Source organism: Lycium ferocissimum, chromosome 5 (genome assembly GCF_029784015.1).
Source record: "Lycium ferocissimum isolate CSIRO_LF1 chromosome 5, AGI_CSIRO_Lferr_CH_V1, whole genome shotgun sequence".
In the NCBI taxonomy this organism is placed as follows: domain Eukaryota; kingdom Viridiplantae; phylum Streptophyta; class Magnoliopsida; order Solanales; family Solanaceae; genus Lycium; species Lycium ferocissimum.
Genome location: NC_081346.1, coordinates 29,849,729 through 29,867,311, shown reverse-complemented (window position 1 = coordinate 29,867,311; position 17,583 = coordinate 29,849,729). Strand labels below are relative to the sequence as shown.

The following is a 17,583-nucleotide window of genomic DNA, read 5'->3' as shown; positions in this document are numbered from 1 at the left end:
TTATGCCTTGCGAATTTTTTTTTTTTTTTTTGACTGAGCAGGGGTTTGAACCTAGAACCTCGGGATATTTTCGGCCACCTTTTTAAGCAAAGGGCAAAAATTAAAGACCAACAATTTGAGGGACAAAAATTAAAGACCAGTGCCTTTGGAGGGCAATCGTGAATTTTATCATTCTTCTTCTCTCACTTATATATAAGTGATGTAATTTGCATTTTAATTTTCTGAACATCATTTAAGTGTTTGTTTTTGGTATTACTTTCCTTATAATTGCAAAAGATTTATTTAAACGATACAGATGTTACAAGCCATGCTTGTCAACAAAATGCTTTGATGAATTGAGTACTATTCATGTATAAAAATTTTAACAATCTTGTTAAAACATTACAAACGAAAATTAAACACAATAGAAGTTATGTCATCATATATGGCTGCTTTAAGGGCTTAGTTTAAGCTATTTATTTGTGAACATTGAGCTTGATAACCTTTTGTGTGGAAAAGTAGTTTTGCATGTATGCAGAGCACTTGCGAATTAATTTTGTGGCTATTATGATTTTCTTTTTCGCTAAAACATAGTTTTTCGTTCGAGTCAATTTTTGTAAATTAATATCAAATCTGTGCTTTTTAAATAAAACTTTGAATAGATAATTATATACATGAACGAATAAAATGCAACTTTCTGCGAATGATCAGATCACTGTAGATCGTAGTAAGATGACTTGTTTGTTGAGGTTGATGATTGGATACCTTCTGAATCTAATAAACGAATAATCAAAAGTTAATTAGATACATGCAACTTTTTTTCACATATATTCTTCTTCTTTTTTTGTAATTAGGTATTTGAAATCAAAACACACACACACAAAAAATATAAATCGGTAATTTGTTAATGATATATGTACCAACATAAATTAAACATAAGAGTGGATTTCTTACCTCTCATTGGCATCATATATATGATTGCGAAGGTCCTGACATACTTGTATTAATTAAATCTGGATCAGAAACAACAAAGTGATATTATATATGGAACATATGCAGCAGACAACAGATTGCAATTCTAACAAGGTTCAATACATCGAACCTCTGGGCTGTGTGCGGAGTAAGGTTCAATACATTTGAATTATGACATGTTCCAATTGAGCACCTGAACACACAATAAAGTGTTCCAATTAAACATATCTGGCTCATATTTTGAAAATCTTTCTATGCGTGTTCACACGATCGAGTCCATTACGTATATAAGTTAATAACATAAAATATGTCTCCTTCTTTAATAATATACATCAACATCAATTGGAACATACATGAGTTTTTATGTCTTAATTAGTGAGGTTAATGTGTATAATTAGAGGATGTGACATAATTCAAGTGATTAATCTATCTAAGTGTAACGACCTGTTTGGTCGTTATGATATTTTGACCCATTTGCCCCTGTTGACCCTTCCTCGAGTCCTGTTAGTATGATTTTGACCCGCGGGGATGAGGGACACGATTTCCGAGGTAATCAGGCAAGTTTTATGGTGACTTATGAGATATAGAACCTTAAAGTGAAAAATCTTTGACCAATAATTGATTTTTGGGTAAACGGTCCTTTTTCTAATATTCGTCGATTCCGTGAGGTTTGGAGGTCGACTATGACTTGGTGGGTATTCAGTTCGGTTCCTGAGGCACTCTGGAGCATTTTGGTTTATTAGTTGGAAAGATAGTTTTTGGCCATTGGGGTTTGACCCGGTCAAATAGACCTCAGATGGAAATTTTGAGGCCACGAATGAGTCCGTAGCGTGTTTTTATGTATGTGTGCATATCTGTTTTGTACCCGGGAGGTCTCGAGTGGAGGTCGGGATTTGGGGTGAAACTAGGTGAAAACCAGAATTCTGCTGGTGCTAGTGTCTTGCCCCACTGAGACTATTTGCGTCGTAGCGGGTCAACTTCAGCGAAGCCTGGCCCGCTGTGGCGAGTTCTTGGACTTTTAATGAGGTCCGCCCCATCGGACTATTCTCCACCGAGGCAAGACCGCCGTAGCGAGTCCTTGCTCGCGGGAGCGGGAACGCTGAATCAGAAAACCCTTTTTATTTCTAACTTCGAACCCATCCCTCCTATTCACTAAATCTTTGGTCTAGAGAGCCTTAAGGGCGAATTGAAGAGTCTTTGAAGTTGTTTCACCTTGGGGGTAAATTCCTTTTATCTTATCTTATGATTATCTACTCTTCTTAAGCTTTAATTAATGGTGGAAATGAATTAGGACTAGTTGGAGAAGATGATTTCCAACCTTAACTTGAGAAATGAATTCTAGGCCTTAAATATCAGTTTAATTGGTGAATCTTGCTAATATTAAGATGGTATTTCATGAATTAATGGATTATAAGCTTGAATCTCTAACCTAGACTAAGAAATTAATTATGATTAGTTAGGGTTTATGCCTAATTTGGGGGTTTTGTTTTGAATGATGGAATTGATCAATAAATGAGCTTATTTAGTAATTGGAGAGTAGAATTGAACTTCTAGAACATTGGGTTACCAATTCCACTCTTGAAATACCCGTTTTAACCTTGTGGGTCCTATTTCCCTCTTTTCTCAATTGATTTTTGATTCGAACGAATGTATAGAAATATGGGTACATTTATTCCCCGTTTCTAATTTAGATTTCGATAATGACTAGACTTTGAGTATTTGGAGGCTCCTCAGAAAGGCAAGGCTCACATTTGACAGTTCGTGGCACCAGCTCGGCATCGAGGTAGGTTACGGCTTACCTTTCGATTAAACTCCAGTTAGCGAAGCATAAGTAGAAGTTACTTATTGACGGAGAATGCATGTTAAGCCTTCGGGTATGAAGTTGGATGGATATTCTTAGGTTGGTATTATTGATGACTTTGTGGGCTTGTCGTCTTGTTTATTGTGATTTGGCTTGTTGCCATGTGTGTGGTGTTGTGCTTGCTGCTTATTTGCTATGTTGTGGTTGTGATACATTCATCTCTCACTTATCTAGTCATTTATGATTGATAAAGGGAAGGACATGGATTCAGGATTGGTATTGTGATGTGTGCTCATGTAGAGGCACGAATGAGATTGGATTATGATTACACTTGATATTGATATCATGCATTCTTATTTCATTTGATACATTGGTTTAAACTGTGACTTGATACTAATGATGGTAAGTGAGGAAGTGAAACATTCGAGGCTTCTTATTGTGGTGTTGCTACATGCATATTTCATATGGCATCTCATGCATATATTACTTGATGTTACCTATGTGGTCCGAAGGGAAATTATTCCGAACGGGGCATTGCACGGATTTGGGTATAAATTTTTTATTAGTAGTTGATTTACGGATATTGTTATGGTTATTCACCCTCATGATTATTGTTGAATTCGACATTCATGCATGCATTTCATCCTGCATTTCTCATGGTAATGTGGTGTGGTTCCAATGGAGAAATTGATGGAAAAAGATTATGGAAATGTATGAAAGAAAGTGAAGGATGAAAGTCACCTCTGGGCTGTGTGCGGAGTGACTATGGACAGCTTTGATATGGAAGCCATCTCTGGGCTGTGTGCGGAATAGCTTGTGTTACAAAGTCATCTCCGGCCTGTGTGCGGAGTGACTGGTACATGGACTTCGTGAGTCCCTCATGGGTCATGACTATCGAGACGTAGAGGTTATCCATCCGTAGCATGTGTGTACAGTATGAGACAGTTGGCCAGTGCATTGCATTGCATCGCACCTGCATTCATATTACCTCACTCATATCACTGATTCTAGTTGTTGCATTTATTGCATTGCATGGTATGTTTCCGCATTGATTCCTTGGTTGATGATTCATTTGATTTGCTGTGTACTTGTTAATTACTTACCTCAACACTTGATGGATTCGAGAACTAGAGGTTTCTGTCTAGGTTATGACTGTAGACTACTGAGATCTATTGTGATTCATATTACTGCAAGTCTTACGTGAATGTGCTTAGTGACTATATTTGACTGCTTACATGTCTATTTGTTGATTTCTTTCTTCATATATGTGAACTAATTGTTGTCGGCCTATGATACCTATCAGTACATAGTGTTTGTACTGATACTACCTTGTTGTACTCTTTCTGAGTGCAGAGTTCATCTTAGATTCTACTTTTGCCTCTCACGAGTGATCTGAAGCCAGTTTGCTGAGTTTCTAGGGTGAGCTACTTGATGGACTTCCGCAGCTCGGAGACTCCTCTCTTATTACTTGTTTTTTCTTGTATTTATTTGTATTACGAGACTTATAGTTATTTCAGACTTCTAGTTTACTAGCTCTTGTACTGTTAAAGACTAGATTCCCTGGGGATGCTGTAGTATTTGTTCCGCACTTAGTTATTTATATACACGATTTTGAGACCGCTTATTTTATTAAATCTTCCGCATGATAATTCTAATAATTGGTAGCGAAAGGGAAGGGTTCTCCCACCAGGAGGGTTTGTGTGGGTGGCTGCTCGACCCACGAGTTGGGTTGTGACACTAAGTAATGGGTGTTTGATAACACGCCAAATTCCAAAATTAAGTCCGAAATGTCTAATAAAAATATTTTAGCTTATGTTCAGGTGCTCAAAAGAAACATATCGTAGATCGAACATCTAAATGAAATATACTGAAAAGTTTAATGGGATGTGAATGTATTCTGCCTTCTAATTATCTTAATATTTTGTAACCATGGTATGTTAATATAATATAAAACAGTAGTAGATTTAAATTCAAAGTTACAGACACTTGGTCTTACATACAGCAAATATCATTGTAATTATTTATATCGCTTCTCCTACTTCGTCCTTCTTTAAGAAGTAAATTACGTTACTAATGTACGTAAACTACATCTGAAAAAGTATGATCAGATTAAATAATTATGTATGAAAATGAATAATAAATTCCTATAAAAAATATAGTTTTTTCTCTAAATTCTTCTGTCTCTTCCAACTTCCAATGATACAAAAGCCTTTAACTTTTTTTAAGTGGAAATGTTATTCACGGATTCTTTTACAAATGTGTTGTCTGTAAAACCCATTTCATCAGATTAAATAATTATGTATGAAAATAAATAATAAATTCCCATAAAAAATTATATAAAAAAAATATATAGTTTTGTCTCTAAATTCTTCCGTCTCTTCCAACTTCCAAGTATGCAAAAGCCTTCAACTTTTTTTAGGTGGGAATGTTATTCACGGATTCTTTTACAAATGTGTTGTCGGTAAAACCCATTTCAATTTCTTTATGCACCAAAGAGTAACATTGAAGATTCATAAAATCATGTCAAGAGTAGAAATTACGGACTATAATAGAGTTAAGAAAGTAGCATCCAATTTTTATTATCATTTTCTTCTCAATTCGTTATTTTGATGTAGTGCCTTTAGCCATTTTCATCGCAAAAAGTCTTCTGATAAACCGTGCGCTTTTTTTTTCTTTCACGGATCTACTTCTGCAGCTCTTGAGTAATGAATTTGAACTTGCAGGATTATGGTTATACTACCACATTATTGTATTTTGATGTTCATCGTCACATATTCATATTCTAGTAATACTTGTTAGACGCACATGATAATTGTATTTTACTTTCCCCCAACAATCTAAGTATAATCAGAAACTGTTAGGCCAAGTACAACATTATTATTTCACCTAGGAAAGTGAAGAAAATAAGATTGTGAGACTTTGATCCCCCATCGCCATCAGTAGCATCACCTTTAACATAGACTTGTATGCAGTGCATTTGATGTTCCCCATCAATCTCAAAAATACAAGCAAACATCCGCTTTTGAATTTGATGGAGTATTTGATGCATTCTCTTCAACTTTACTACCTTATAAATGTTGAATTTCATGTAATCGTTAAACATTAAGATTTGCTGCAGAGTGTTTTATCCTGAGTACGTATTAGCCAATTTGACTCGTGTAAATATAAAACAAAGTGAGGTAATATTAATGAGTAATTTTAACTCTTTAAGCTTCTTTTACACTCCACCATACGAAAGTTTGCATGTGGTGATCCTGTAGTCCAGACTATCGAAGATTTAAGACCCCATAAAAAAAGAAATTAATTGTAAAATGCAAGTCATAGCTCTAAATGGAGAGATTCTATCTCCAGCTAATTAAGTAAAATCAATGAGGTTAAAATTAGCAGATATATTGAAAAGGTAAAGTCATGAGGAGTAAAGAGTACTTAATTTTGGCAAGAAATTTTCATAGATTGGGTAAAACTAAGAGAGCATTACCAACGTTATAATATTAAAAGTCCTTTTATTGAAGAGGAAAGCTTACGGGTAAAAGATTGTTTTCGACCTTGAATTGCATGGTGCAATTAGGTAGAAAACATCCGTTGTGCCTAGGTTAATTTCCTACACAACACACATCAAAAAATTGTGCTTAAATTCAAAGTTTTACTCAAATTTAAGTTCCAGTATGCGTAATGATTTTATGTATAAACATATAAATGGTGATTCAAAATTAATGAAATTAATTAAAGCATAAGCTTTATTTTAGAGGAAAATATAAGCTAAAATAAAATTGCAGAATATGTGTTTTTGCTATGTTTTAAAACTAATAGAGGAGAGGAAAAACAATAAACCTTAGAGGATAGTTTATCCTTTTTGAGAAGAAAAAGTTTCTTGCTTCGATGTCAAAATTTTATGGTTGAAACATCTCATTCTGTTTTTTGTAAATTAAAAGAGAAGAATATGTAAAATAGGTGATAGGAAATGAAAATTGCATCGCAAAAGGCTGAAACAAATTATTTAAAAAACAAAACAGCAAGTGGTCAAAGTACTCTTGTTTTACATATTTTTTAACCAAATGGAAATCATTTTAAAGAAAAAATTATAAAGTCAAATTTAAAAAATATATATCAAATAAAAAATAACTAAAATTTCTAATTGGATAGTTAAGTAAGCTGATTACCTGTAATATTGGAGAGGACAACCATCTAAAAGGTAGATTCATTATATTAGATAACCAAATTTTTTACTGAAGTTGATGTTGTCTCTCAACTTCTCCGAGTAGGACAACCAAGTTAGTCTTGCATTTATTTGAAGAGTATAATCTGGCAGCCATGACAATAAGATTTCATATTTTTCTATGTTGGGATAGCAAGAATTCTGTTGAGAATTTATCTTTATGGAAGAAGAAAGAATAGGCAAAGAAGTTATTTTTCAGGAGAAAAAACAATAGGGAATCAAATTTTGTATGGTGTTTCGTTAAAAAGCTCTAAACGTGTAACGGTGCAAGTGAGTAAAAGCACTAATACTGTGAAGTAGCCCTACATGCCCCGTTGAATACGAAGCATTGTGACTCTTAATGAGGTTCGTCGGCTTGAGGCTTTAAGTTAGGTTATTTAGAAGGGTATATTAGTAATTTAACCCTAAGTTTTGGATTTCATGCTTTTAATATAATTAGTTTCTGGGCACGCGTGTTGCGCATGTACCCTATGCTGATAAGTAAACGTTCTTGTAAAGTCACATTAATATTATTTAAAAATGTGATACCAACATAACCTCGATCAATTCTTCTTTCTATTTTCTTGCTTTAAAAACAAGGGTGAAATTATAACATTATTATATAAGATCCCTTGTATTCTAACTTTAAAGCAATGAACCAGACCTTCTAAAGATAATTTATAGGAAACCACGAGCATCACGAATCAAATGAGTATTGTTAATGTAAATATAAGGCAATCAAACTTATAATTTTTTTTTTTTTTTTTTAAAGAAACTTGTAAGATGTTTTCATACAATCGTGGAAGTCATGCTTGATATTTATAACTTCATGAATTCATCTTCCTCAAAATTCTTTTCGATGTTGCTAAATAAAGTGAGGAGGCCAAACTTGCTATACTCTCTGTTGTTACTCTCAGATCATAACCAAATGAAGTTGAAGGACAAAACACATGCCTCAATAAATATACAAAGATCAAAATGTCTCAGACAAAAAGAATGGTTTTGTGTTCCGTAATTATAAGAGAAAGATCATACCGGTTTTACAAATCAAAAGCAAAGAGTATCTTTATTAATATTAGAGCAAACTAATCACTCACGTAAAATAACTAAATAATAATAAAATCTGTTTAAAGTACTTGATAGATTAAAAACATGCTAGGTTAATATGCATCAAGTCCTAGAACTTAGCCATAAATATTTCTGCTTCATCTCTTTTCTCTTAATCTGAATTCACAAATATAACATATCCACCTCAGCTATCCATTTAGTTTGAACAAAAGCAAAACAAACCAAATAGAGATAAAATTAGACAACACAACTCTCTTTTCGTGGTGTCCATTTGTATTTCCATAACATTTTATTAATTTAACTGGCAGGAATAATATAAGTATGATTATTATTTAGTTGGGAATAAGCAGAGAATTTGTCGGACTGGTCCATGTTTCAACAGTTGGGTTCCAAAATTTAGCCTAACATTTTATTGGCCCAGAAAATATCACTAACACCTAGTTAGCCCCATTGGATGACTTCAGCCCTTGTGTAGCTATCACCCTTTTCACTATTGGTAGCTGAGATTTTAAAATAGAGTCATTGGCACTTATTTTGTGCTGGTTTTAAATTTTTATCCCACATAATAAATAACTTTTTCGAGAGCATAAATTTATATTTTTTGTATCATGATATTTCACAAGTTATGTTTCGCGCCTTTAAAGAACTTATTGTCCGGTAGACATAAGTTCAATTGTTAAGGGGGAAAATTAAAGACCAACCCACTTGAAAGGCAAAAACTAAAGACCAACCCATTTGATGGGAAACTCGTGCAATTTCCTTGTTAAATTAAGTAATTTTACCTATTATAGCTGGTTAACAATGTAAAAATCATATAGATGGAAGGGTAATTTTAACAATCTTTCGAAAAATTGTATTGTGGATACATAAATAATTACTGTGTGCACATATAGTGAATCCTGAACACTTTTGACAAAATACCTGATTTATATACTCTCTCCGTTCACTTTTACTTGTCTACTTTGAACTTTTTACGTTGTTGAAGAAATAATAAATGAAGTGCATAATTTACCAATGTACCCATATTAATTGGTTCATATTTTTTTTTATTAGATTTTGAAAATGATTTGAAGTGAGTAATTAATACTATGGGTACAACAGGAAAAAATAAATTATCTTTTCTTGATATGCTAAAAGTGACAAGCAAAAGTGAAAATCTATTTTTAGAATACTGGACAAGTAAAAGTGAACAGAGGGAGTATCATATTTACTAAAAAGTAATTAATGCTTAGTATTATCTTTTAATGTAAGAACTTATACGCACTCGGTGTTTACACCAAGCCAATCGTCGACCTTCCCTTATATAAACAAGTGTTAGGGGAAGGTCGACAGCAAATACAAAAGAACAAGAACAGGACATCAAAACAGAGAATCCGAAAGGGGAGGGAGGGTGGAAGGGAAAAGGAATAAAGAAAATACGGTTCGAATCCGTATGCCCTTGTATGGAACCGGAACAGAACAGACACTATTCAAAAAAGAAAAAACATCACGAAAAATGAACGAGTTCGAAAAAACAGCAGGAAAAACCGAGAGTTACCAAGAAAGTTACTGAATTCATGTCATGTGTTTCACCTCATGTAATCACTTAACCATAATAACTTTACATAGTTTGATGTAAATACCGATATGAATAAGTATTTACCGTAATTGAGAGAGCTAGAGCTTGAGGCTGAAGAAAGAGACGAAATAGTAACTTCCATATTAGTTTCATGTTTTATCTCTTCCACACTTAACAGTATGGACAAAAGCTAACATTTTGAATGACTTTATGCTGCAATTATTTGTTCGGTGGAGAACATTCTGCACCAATATCCAAAGACACAACTTGCTTTTTGGATTGTTAATATCTGGTATTGCCCTCAAATCTTGCTGATGCTCCACTATAAAATTTCCTATTACAACAAAAAATGTGATTTTTAATCAGTTTGGACTATTTCACATGATTTAGTAGAATCTTTTAGCATGAACTTGCATTTACTACTTATTAATCAGTGTAATGAATTTTCTTTCGACATGTACGTTATGCCTGAACTTTATTTACCAGTTTTAATCACAATTTTGATAATCTAAGATTGCGTCGTTGTGGTTCTAGAATTTGGTTGGGGGAAAGGGGGGCGGGGGTTGCATACCTCTAGCTATAAGACATCTAACGAAATTGAGATAGATTCAGTAACAGTTCAAAAACATTTTTTTTTTCTTTTTAAGTTTTCCGTCAGCACATCCATTAGGAGTAGTTATTTGAATTTTGACATCCGAAATTTATTTAACCGATTAATTTAAATTTGTATCCAAATGTTTATTAAAGAAAGAAGCGTTATCTGTATGATTAAGGATCTGATGGATCTAATTCATCCTATTTTTTAACTATATCTCTTCACACATTAAAGAATACGTGTGCTTAGTACACTCAGTTGTAAAAAAGAAAGAGTTTAAGATATATACATCGTCATGATAAGAAATTTTTATATCAGTCATATCTCTTGTCGTATTCTTAGAATAACAAAAATCTTACGTTTAAAGAGTTTTACTTGTAGACATCCGAAAGATGATTTAATAGTATAAAAACAAAAAACAAAAAACAAAAACAAAACCAAAAAAAAAAACTTTATTCTAATGTTGTAGATTATTTAAATTAAATAAATAAAAATATCCTTCACTTAAGAGTGTCAAATAGGCAAGTTGAGCTTAATTTGTGCTGATCAAAGTATGATGATTTAAGAAATAGGAGGGCTGTGTTGGGACAAAATGGGCTAATCAATCAGTCATAACTCAACCCTCACAACTCTTAGTAATCGAACAATTTTTGTCTTCATTATATGTGTCTTTATATAACATATCAAACCAAAAAAGTACTTTTAAGCATATTTTGACAATAAAACACAATAGGTCAAATTTGGGTTATATATCAACTTTTAGATGGATTGAACTGGGTGAATCAAGAAGGACTGAATTAATAAGGGGAATTAATAATTCGTCCAAACTTAAACGGATCGAACGGATTATGCTTTCATTGGCCAATTTTATCACTTCGCCTTCCATCAATATATCGAAAGTTATGGTTAGTCTTGAGAGTAATGGTTACGAAAAAGAAAATTTTGTAAACTCGTATCAATATTTGGAGTCCAAAATAAAAAGTAAATGGGAAACTAATGTTAATCCTCTACGAAAGTAGGGATAAATAGATTAAGGAAACCACTTGCAAGGGGGTCATATTATGGGGTATCATTACAATTCTATTCAATTATACCTCACGAAAGACATTCTTCTTGGATATTCCCTCACTTTAATATTGACTTTCTTTTAATTTCCATGATATATTCTTCCCCTCCCAAAAAGAAGGATAAATTCCCATGATTAGACTTAACAGTGAATAATGACTTAATCTTTGCTTGAAAAAAGTCAATTGAAAGAATTATGTCTCATAGCACCCATCCAAAACCAAGTAGCTAGTCTTTTTCTCTCATATAACAAAAGGTTCCTTATATGAAAAAAGATCACATGAAATATGCCCAACTTGGAGGCCCATTAGAATAATGACACGTCCAATATAATACAAACAACAATTTGCTTAATTGCTTTCCATCCCCTTCTACAAAATCATATGATTGATTCTATCAAGATCTACATTTTGATTGAAGTAGAAAAAGGTAAACAAAAGGCTGTAGTGTAAGAAATTAGGGAATGATGCATTGTTACTACTAGATGAACGACGCAATGGTCAAATAACTCTTATTTACTATTTCTTTTTTACCTGTCTTATTTTCCTTTATTGTCTAGACTAATACAGAAATGGCTACATGAATTTGTATCAAGCTGTTTATTGAAATATTGATATCTATGCTTTTCAATTTTATTATTACAAAATTGTAGGTTCATTTTCTATCTGATTTGCATATGGCAATATAGAGTTTTTACATTTCTACACATTAATTTTGAAGAAATAATATATTTTTCAGAGTTTGTAAAAGATCGTCAGCGTTCTGAGGGTGTTTTTATCTATTGATAGTATGCATTTGGGATAAAAAGAAGACTTGTATGAAGTAGCTTTATGCGACTTTCAAGTTCAGAAAAGGTGAGATGATGGCACTCTATCGTGGTTGGCAAGGTAGGGAGGAGCTCAAACCTGGGTTGTCCATTGTTGCATCATCTGTATCCAATTTATAATACCCCAAAGGTGGTGTATTCCACTGCACAGAAACAAAAATTGTTAAAATTACTACTAAACTCTGAATTGGGTAATTTAGTTTGCGCAATCCACAAAACAGTAGCAAGAAATTTCAGAAAGAGAAATAATCATAAAAGATTAGAATTGAAGGAATGATCCTTCCTAATTTGAAGAGATACATAAATGGTGAACTAAACTGCTCAGAGTCTTACAAACAAAAATAGAAGATCGGAAACAGAGGGGGAAAGGACGGAACTTACCAGAGGAATACAAACCGCTAGTGGAAGAATCCAAGCTGACAAATTTGAATTTGGTATATTGCTTTAACTGCATACTCTTCAAATTCTTCAGTTTAAGATTAAAGGGAGAAGGCTTGAATCATGTACCCATTTAAGAATAATCATTTAGTTTTCATTATTTTAGCAATGACCGCTCTTCATATTCTTCAGTTGTTGAATTTCACGGAGAAAAGCCTGGTTATCCATCAACATTAAGCTAGGAGGTGAAAAGGTTGTGAAATTAATTCTAAGGCACACGTTCTGACTATAGAAATAATTCATCATTTAATATGATCTCATCAGTTTTCTATTGCTAATTAATTCTTGATTTAAATGCATTAAAATATTATTATTTTATTAGAAATTTAATTAGATTTTAATTTACTACATGAGCAAAATGGTAATCCAACTTTACACTAAGGAGTTTTTCACTTTTAGTATAATATGACAACTAGTTCCTATGTACGTGCGTTGCACGAGATTTCCCACGTTAATCATTAAGAAAATATGTGACAAGACAGACAATTTTATCATGCATAGAAAATTGATAAAAAGTAAAATAAAATAAGATGTAGACATTGCTTCAAAAATCAAGTTAATGATTCAAAAATGTTTCAAATCAAAATCTCATTTCTAAAGAATCTGAATCATTACTTTGGAAGTAACACAAATTAAATAGGCCTGAAGAATGATCTTGGAACAAATCAATCGGTTTCTTCGAAGATATGCACCAATACATATATAAATTTAGCTCACCAAATATTTAAAAATCATCAGTAGAAAAAAAAAATTAGTGAGAGAATAAATTCCATAGTGAGCTTTATCCAAGTATTCAATAATAATAACTTGCTCCTTAATTATCCTTGCAATCTCAGTTTAGCAGCGGTACAAATGAAGTATTATCCAAATTATTCCAATGCTCATAAATTTTATATTTATGACAAAATATTGACTCAATCTAATGCACTATTTAAAAACTTTAAAGGAGTAGCATGATGAACTTAAGAGAGTATTTCTCAAATTTAATAACTTTATATATATTATCTAAATATTTAAGTCCTTTCTTTTAAAAATTGTATGTAACTTTCGTTGACTACGATCATATTGGCTACCAACACGTATACACTCAATTTGAGGTAGAAAGAATAAATCAGACAGTTATAAAGTCAAAACATTATTAAGTAATTACTTTGATTTTTTCGCTCCAATTATTTAGCTCGTTATTTTTCATATTTTTATGTCTTTCTAATTTTTTTTTGCAAAAACTTTTCAAATGCTTTCACTTGAAATTTTATCAGAATTTAAGTTTTCATATATAAAGATCATAATCTTTGACTTTCTCAGTATTTGTCCCGCATTAAAAAAGTAGTTGAATTGTAGCTACTATATTTATTGTTTAATATGAATTTGGGATTCAAAACCTATTCCAAAAGCACTAATAATATTACCAATTGAATTTAGAAATAAAAATACCTGAGAGAATTTGAAACCCTTAAATTGTTGACTGAAAAATTGAAAAAAAAAAAAAACTATATAAGCAGAAAATTTAGTAGTATTTTAATGAACTAATTAATCCAGTTTATAAGTATATTGGACAAAGTGTTAAACATCTCACAATCTTTTTGTTGCAATATTCTCCCTTGATCAATTATATTCCTTACGTTAACTGTTTAACAAACAAGCTTATAATGCATCTCCTACAAATAATTGTCAATTATCTATATATAATATAAAACTAGGCATAGACAAGGTGATGTGACACCTCTCTATGGCTACCATTTCTATTTATCTTTCTCAAATTTTTGGCATTTCTCTTATTTTTCTTCACCTATATGCTATAAAAAAAAAAATATATTAAAAAAGCACTTCTTAAAGTAATGCTTAATCTACGTTACTCACATTTGCAATTACTCAATATTAAAAATAAATCATTTACTCTGTTCCACTATCATTTGAAGTTAAGGCAAATATTAAGACATACGCTTTTAGTTGTATTAAATTGTTTTGCTGTTATGGTCTAGACTATGAAGATGAAGGGTTGGCAAGTTATGGTGGTAGGCTAATATAAAAAGCTTGTGGTTGTTGGATCTCTGTTGCATCTGCGCAAATTCTCAAGGCTCAGCAACATATTTCAATAGAAAATCTATTCAATGCTTAGTGTAGTTAAACATCAAGAGGATTTTTACGATATATGTTACGACTCGGATTTCACGGGCGGGGTTAGCGCTCGGAAAGCTAATAAGAACTTGTTGGTATTCTTTCGGACTTGTTTTGAAAAAGAGTCTCTACCTAATTTTTAGGAAATTAGAAAAACCGGGTTCAAAGGATTTATTCAATTTTCGTGAAAAAGCCTTTGTTACCAAAGTTCTAGGTGAGGGTTCTGGTGATCCCCTAGGGAAGGTGTTAGACACCCTAGTATTAAGGATCCGTAGTATACGTAGTATCCGGTTGACCTTCGAGTTTCAATGTGTGATTTTGTATGAACTGCTTATGTTTTGTTTAATTTCCCATATAAAAATACTGTCGTGGCATATCATATTGGCTTTTCAAAGAATTAAAGAATTTCCTTTTAAATAAGGGTAGTTTAAGTTCGGATTTAAAATATCCAGGTAAAAATAATATTGTCCTTTTACTTATAAGGATAGTATATTGGGTATATCCTGTCTAAAATTGTATATAAGAAAATATATATGTATATACGTATATGTATAGTCTTTTATCATTTCATGCATTATCCACATTTTGTCTCTTTGGTCAACCGTATACTCAGAACTATTTACCCAAACTCGAGTTTTGAAGAAAATTCCATTCATTTGAATTCATTTTTTTTCCTTTTCTTTCTCGAATTTTTCAAATTATGAAACATACTTTAAAGATATATTCAAAGGTAATCCATTTTTTGCATAAGAAAACATTTTTTCACTTTTATTTACTTTTAACAAATGGAATACAACTCACTTATCTTTCGTATCTAATTTGAAATATGTTCGGGTCCCTACCCGCAACTAAATCCTAGGTTCTAACTTATAAGGGTTTCAATATCCATACAAGTGCATTTTTACATATTCATACAGAAAATAATGTAAAACTTATACTAAAAGGAAGGGAAAGAAAGTTTAGCTTTTTCGGCCTTGGGCCCAAATCATTCGGCAATCCTATTCCATTTGTCCTCTCGTGTGAAGGGAATAGGTCTTCCATGCTCTTCTAGTTCTTCATCCAAAGCTCCAACTCTCCAATGCTTTAAGCATCCGATTCTTTACTTCCTCTTTAAGTTTCGCGCCACATACTTCACTTTATTTGTACCTCGCACAAATAGAAAGAAAAGTAGTTAGTCAAAATGATACGCCACCCCATAGGGTGACGTTTATGAACATAAATAATAATATCTCTCGGACTCGTATCAAACTTTGAGAGCTTTGATTACGGAGGCTCAGATTCATGTTTCTTTTTAATCTAGCGAAAAGGACTCCGGAACATGTCGTGGCTGCGAACTAGTGACTCATCAATCGTTCTAGTAGCCTTACCAAACGCATGTTGGATCCTACTTTATTACTATACTATGAGATCATCATTGCCTAAACCGAGGGATAACCTTTTCGGACAAGGCATGGCCTCAAAAATCATTTTTTCATTGGCCCAATTAAGTGTAGTATCGTGTTCAAAATCAGTGGAATCTTTCAAGTGTAGCAATCTGTTGATATCAAAACTGTAGCCTTTAAATTTGAAAAATTGCAGCATCTGCTTAACAGGCTAGCAGCAGTTGAATCTTAACAAATGCAAAGCTGAATCTCGTCAAAACGCAACAGCCATCAAGCTCAAAAATGGCAACTAGGACAATAGTAATTTGCATCAATATGCAGCAACAAAATGACTCAAATTTGCCCAAGATTCAGTAGCAACTTTAGTTCAGAACTATAGCAACAAATCTGCAATAAGTACATCAATTTTTGCCCCGAAAATGCAATAGCAAAATCGCAAAAATACGACGACAAGCTGGGCAAAAGTTCAGCAGCAAACTACTCCCAAAATGAGGTGTAAAAGGCCAAGGATGCAGCAGCTCTTGGCCTGTGGACGTCAAATCACCAAACCAAGTTTGAAACAGTAGCAATAGGCAGCAGCACACTTATTAAACAACACTTTTGCGGGCTTCACTAGTGCAGCAACGTTCCCATGTTCAGTAGAAGCTCAAGAATGTTTAAGATTTGAAAGCTCCCTCGAGTTATGCAAAGCAAGAGAAGGGTGAAGAATGAGTATCAAGAATTACATATTGTTACCAAACTAACAACAAGTGGAGCATAAGGTAGGTGACTCATTTGAAATATTATCATGATTTAGTCCATATTTCTATCCTTTAGAAGAGCCAGTAAGTGGCACCTTCGTCGTCCGTCTGTGGACCCCCCATAAAAAAAAAAAAATTTTTTAGGGCCCCATATTAAAAAAAAAAAAAAAAAAAAATTTTTTTGGGCCCCATATTAATCAAGCCCTTAAAAAAAAATTGTGGGCCCCATATTAAACAACATCGAGTATTAAAAAAAAGTGGAACTCACCACATCCAAAATCAGAGGAAAAAAAAAAGTGGACCCCATATTAACAAAATCAAGCAATATTGAAAAAAAAAGTGAATCCCATATTTAAAAAACAAACACTCTTAAAAAAAATGTGCGCCCCATATTAAACACGATGCGTATTCGTAGCAAACACTAATATAATAAAGATTTAGATACGAAGCACAAACTACAATGTTATATTAATCGTGGCACCTTCGTCGTCCGTTTGTGGACCCCTCATAAAAAAAAAAAAAAAATTTTTTGGGCCCCATATTAATCAAGCCCTTAAAAAAAAAATTGTGGGCCCCATATTAAACAACATCGAGTATTAAAAAAAAGTGGAACTCACCACATCCAAAAAAATTTTTTTTAGGGCCCCATATTAATCAACCCCTAAAAAAAAAAAAAATTTGTAAAAAAAAAAAATTTTTTTGGGCCCCATATTAATCAAGCCCTTAAAAAAAAAATTGTGGGCCCCATATTAAACAACATCGAGTATTAAAAAAAAGTGGAACTCACCACATCCAAAATCAGAGGAAAAAAAAAGTGGACCCCATATTAACAAAATCAAGCAATAT

At 32.7% G+C, this 17,583-nt stretch overlaps 1 long non-coding RNA gene across 1 annotated transcript; it reads right to left on the bottom strand.

Moving 5' to 3' along the window:
* Nucleotides 1-9,563: 9,563 nt before the first annotated feature.
* LOC132058347 (uncharacterized) lies at nucleotides 9,564-12,662 on the bottom strand. The gene is made up of 3 exons (XR_009415258.1): nucleotides 12,441-12,662; nucleotides 12,139-12,202; nucleotides 9,564-9,907 (listed from the first exon to the last, which is right to left on the bottom strand). It is a non-coding gene; the product is annotated as an uncharacterized LOC132058347 (long non-coding RNA).
* Between the last annotated feature and the right edge of the window lie 4,921 nt (nucleotides 12,663-17,583).